We start from the raw sequence: 5,356 nt of genomic DNA, 5'->3' as shown, positions 1-5,356 counted from the left end.
CTTGTATCTCCTAAGAAGAAAACCCAGTTGAGTCTTCCCAGTCTTTTGACTTACAAGACTGAGAACTGATACATGGGTTAGTGAGATGTATCCTTCTGAGCCCATTTGTCTTAGAAAATGGTTTTCTGACACATAAGACAAACTGACTGTGTATAAAGTAAATGAATCACAACTTTTACTCTGCAAAACTGGGGAAACATCATTCCAATATTTTCTGACTTTAGTGTTTTAGAAGAGATGTCAGAAATCAGTCTGAGTTTTTTTCCTATTTAGGAATAGTTGAAAAACCATAAGATCTTTTTTCTACATTATTTTAAACACTTTGAAAATTCTCTCCATAGATAAGTCTTTTTGGATACTAGAAATAATCACTGAAAAAGAGAAGATAACAATTTTTTTGAAATAAGGGAAGAAAACCTTTAAAGGGAAGGAAAATTTAAGTGGGACTTCAGAAAATAGATAGGATTTAAATAAATTTTTAAAAAGATGACATTTCAGGTAGGGGGAAATATATAAATTGGACTGGAAGAGTTACTTATCCCCAGATCATGGATTGTTCAAAGAATGAGTTAATGCTGTTGAACACAGGAAATAAAAGCCTGAATAAATAATTAATAACCATTTTAAACATGTGAAATTATATTAAAAAGATGGTAGAAATGATTTCAACTTAGACTGGGCTAGATGGAAGGATGCTCACTATATAGGAAGAGATTAAGCATTAAGGGAAAAAAATTATTGCCTAGAAAAAATAACGGTAAATATTACAATTATTTCAGCATCCTACTCTGTTGAGATTTTTAAGGCATGGTTAAATGCCACTTTCCTAGTCTAATATATAAATATAATGGGATATCATGGAGTAAATGACCTCTAGATATTCTTTTTCTTCGTGTATCAAATAAAGTTTAGATCAAAGAAATATGGCACCCCAGCCAATACTGCCTTTAGACTCAGTAAAGAAGAGTTTCCCCCAGGCCCTGGGCTCTAGAGAGCTCCATTTTGACCTTCCCTCATCCCCAGATACCTTCCTCCACATAGTTAGAGAGTCCATGAGGCCAAGGTGATGTGCTTACCACACACCATGCCCACCCTTTCTAGACCATTCATTGACTGCTCAAGACTGAATTTTTTGTCCAAACAGCCCTGAGCCCTCCACCAGTGCTTCCAAGGCTGTTTAGATTCCTCATTTGCTTGTCATATCAAATCTAGTGAAAGAACCACTTTGACTTAATGCTGAGAAATATGCCAAACTAGCATTGATGTTACCTTTCTGACCATTACCGAGAAATTGTAACTTCTATGTCTTATTTTTCCTTAAGAAGGACACAGATTAAGACATTATAAATATTTTTCGGCTTGATGCCTTACTTGCTATCCTTTTGGATCTTCAGACTTCTCAGAAACCACCAGCTAACCTCAGCAACCATTCTGTCTACCCTTGGCTGGCACCACGGATCATACATAGGACAATAAGGTAGGCAGAGTTCTAAGATGGCTTCCATTATCTCAGTCACCTGTTGTCACACCCATGATTAAATTAAGTGGCAAAAGCGATACTACAGTTTTGATTAGGCTTACTAATCACTTGGCCTTAAAACGGGAAGTTCGGAAGCCTGGGTAGCTCAGTCGGTTAAGCATCATGATCCCCAGGGTCCTGAGATGCAGTCTGCTCGGCCGGGAGCCTGCTTCTCCCTCTGCCTGCCTCTCCCCCAGCTTGTGCTCTCTCTCTCTGACAAATAAGCAAATAAAATCTTAAAAAATAGGGGCTCCTGGGTGGCTCAGTTGGTTAAGTGACTGCCTTCGGCTCAGGTCATGATCTCAGGGCCCTGGGATCGAGCCCCTCATCAGGCTCTCTGCTCAGTGGCGAGTCTGCTTCTCCGTCTGCCTCTGTGATCCCTCTCCCTCTGTGATCACTTTTGCTATCTCCCAAATAAATAAAATCTTTAAAAATAAATAAAATAATAAAAAATGAAAAATAATAAAGTAAGGAAATTTATTTGGGTGGGCCAACCTAATTACATGCACCCTTTAAAAAAAAAAAAAAAGACAGTTTTCTCTGGCTAATGGTAGAAGAGGAAGTCAGAGATATTCCAAACATGGAAAGGAGTCTGTGTGTCATTGCTGCTTTGAAAATAGAGAAGACCACCTAGCAAGGGATCCAAGTAGCCTCTGAGAGCTATCAGTGGCCCATAGATAACAGCTAGTATAGAAACAGGGACCTAGTCCTATGACCACTGGTAAATGAATTCCGCTGATAGCCTGAATGAGATTGAAAGCTGATTCTTTCCCAAAGCCTCTAGATAAAAGCTCAGCCTGGCTAACATCTTGGTTTTGGCCTCGTGAGACCCTAAGAAGAAAATTCAGTTGAGCTGTTCCCGTCTTTTGACCTACAGAGCCGAAAACTGATAAACAGGTATTGTATTTTGTTTTTTAATCATTTTATTGATGTGCAATTGACATGTAACAAGCTATATGCATATTTCATGTATACAATTCCATGAATCTGGAAATAAGTATTCACCTGTGAAACTATCACCACTATTGAGGCCATAGAAATATCCATCATCTCCCAAGGTTTTTTCCCACCTTATTATTATTATTAGTAGTAGTAGTAGTATTTTATTATTTGTGGTAAGAACACATAATGTAAGACCTATCTTCTTAGAAAAGTTTAAGTATACAAGACAGTATTTTTAGCTATAGGCACTATGTTGAATAGATAGATCTTCAGAACTTATCTTTCAGAACTGAAACTTTGTACCCTTTGATCATCACCTCCCCATTTCCCTTTCCCCCAGCTTCTGGCCATCACCATTCTCTGCTTTGCTTCTGTGAGTCTAACCCTTTTAGATTCCACATATAAATGAAACCACACATCAGTCATATTTCCAGGTCCGACTTATTTTCACTGAGATAATGTTCTCCAGGTCCATCCACGTTGTCACACATGACAGGATTTCCTTCTTTTTTAAGGCTGAATAATACTTATCGTGGGTATTGTTTTAAGCGACTACATATGTGGTAATTTGTTACACAGCAACAGAAAACTGATATAGACACTAGGGTTTCACTGAATAAAAGGGGAGCTTCGTCCTCCTCTCTTGTCTTTGTTGGGTATCTCCTGATCTCTTTTTCAGCTAACATCAATCACTTCCTGTCCTCCAGAACTTAAACTCCTTGTTCTGTCCAGAGACTCCCATCCAGCAGCATGGCTTCTGGCTGCGGGAAGCCTGATCCGTCCCATCAGTTCCCAGGTGCCTTTCCCCGTCTACCCCTGGTCCGCGAGCTCCCTCTGTGTTAAAGCTGCCAGTTGTCAGGTCCTCAAGCCATGGTGGATTTGTTCCCTTCACGGCAACCACAAGGTGAAAACAAGCCAGATTGTTCTTTTCTCTCTCTCTCCCTCTGTTTTCTCATTTCCCAGTCTGTTTCCCCAACTAGATTCTGACAAAAGTTATTTGCGACATTCCCATCAGTTCCCTGAGTGACAGGAGACTGGTGTCAAGTGAGAAAATGAAATGTAAATTTTATTAAACACCCCCTCTCATCTCTGCGTATCAATCCAGATTCCAGCCGAACATAGCAAATCAAATCCTGTCTATGCCAGGCCTCGGGGCACACGGAAACTCATTTCTCCTTAATACCATTCCCTTCTAGTAAAATATTTTTCTGTTTGGTGAATGAAATTTTTAAATGCAAACCCTGTTTTAATCCTAGTAAAAAGTATATCTTCAAATGAACATTGGAAAGAGGGAGCAGAAAAGAGAAAAGAGAAAATTGGGGAGCAAAGGGGGAGAAGAAGGGAATTGGGAAAGCGGAATTGCATTTAGCTGTGTCATGTCTGGTGGCTGCACAAGGGTGCATATCCGCAGAATAAACGGTAACATTCTTTGAAAGCTTGGGCTATCTGGACATTTATCTACATGCTGTCCTGTCTCAGACATAGTAAAGATCTTAAATCTGATACACTGCCCTGAAATAGCATTAGAAATATAGATGTTTCATTCTGGGTGTGAATATGTGGGCAATCACCAGCTTGTCGGGGGTTTTGACAGGTGGCATCTGACTGTGTACAGAGAAAATCTGGATTTGGACCCTGAAAAGTGTGATTAACTTCAAAACAAAAAAGCACAGTTTGATGGCTCTTTGATTGCTCATTGAAGTAAAAATAAGACTAAGTAAAATTTGAGCCAATAATGAACATTGAAAACACCACCACTACTTAAAATACATACTAGTAATGCATATTCCACTAAAGAAATTTAAATAAAAATTATAACTACTGCTCTATGTTAAAAGAAGATTAATGTATCTTCTTTTAATTTCCTCATTTTAAGTGGGTAAACCATTGTTGAAATCTCATTTTGTCAGGTATTTACCCCCTGTATGACCTCATGTCCTGATTTTCCCAAGTCTGAGGGGGTTTACCAGGATACGGGACTGTCAGTTCTGAAACCAGGACACCCCAGAAAGTCCCAGGCCAAATAGGATGAATTGGTCACCCTAATACATTACCATTATAATTAATGTAAAAGAGTAATTTCTTCTACTATAATAAATCAATAGTATTGTCGACTATACTTTTGTAAAATGGTCTTGAGCTAAATAAACTTCTACATGTATCTGGAAGTGAACTTGATTTGCTCGAACTTGGTAGATAAGAGTTCAGTCTTCCAAAATATGTGAGGTTGCAGCTCGAGCATTACTATTGATATCTGAAAAAAAATGGCATTTTTAGCCTCCACTTTCCCTGACTTGTGGTTAAGCTTAGAAAACATTCTTCCCAATACAGCTGTAGTCAACGTAAAGGAGCTTGAGTTTGCTTTTCAGATACTTAGGAATGTGCTTGAACACCTGATCTTGCATTAAAAAATGTGTCTACTTATAACATAGAACACAACTTAGGTGCATTAATGTATTTGAGATCCAAAAATGTAAATCAAGTGTTGGGCTAAACAGTACATTCACTTCCCAAAGGAGCTATAACATTTCTCACCTAGCAGAGGTCTGGCCCCTGAGATAACAGGTGTTACATTTAATATTAAAAAATAATAATAAATCCATGCTCCCTTGTGCACAAGAAGAAAGTTTATATGGTAATGTAGAAATTTTAACTTGAATTATTACATTTAGAATCCACAGTCCTGGGACGCTTAATGAAATATATTTGATTTCTTAACGGATCTTCCTTTTTAGTATTTTTGCACACTAATTAGTTAAAATAGAGTATTTTGCTTTAGAAATGGGTATAAATTATATGTGTAAAGAGCATGAAAACAGGGCTAAGGTGAGGCAAAACTGTGGAATTATTAACATGAATGTTTTGGGTTTGCCCTGACCTTTGTCCTATTTTATT

The sequence above is a fragment of the Ursus maritimus genome, unplaced genomic scaffold (genome assembly GCF_017311325.1).
Source record: "Ursus maritimus isolate PB19 unplaced genomic scaffold, ASM1731132v1 scaffold_29, whole genome shotgun sequence".
NCBI classification, from domain to species: domain Eukaryota; kingdom Metazoa; phylum Chordata; class Mammalia; order Carnivora; family Ursidae; genus Ursus; species Ursus maritimus.
This window is presented reverse-complemented; position numbering follows the sequence as displayed.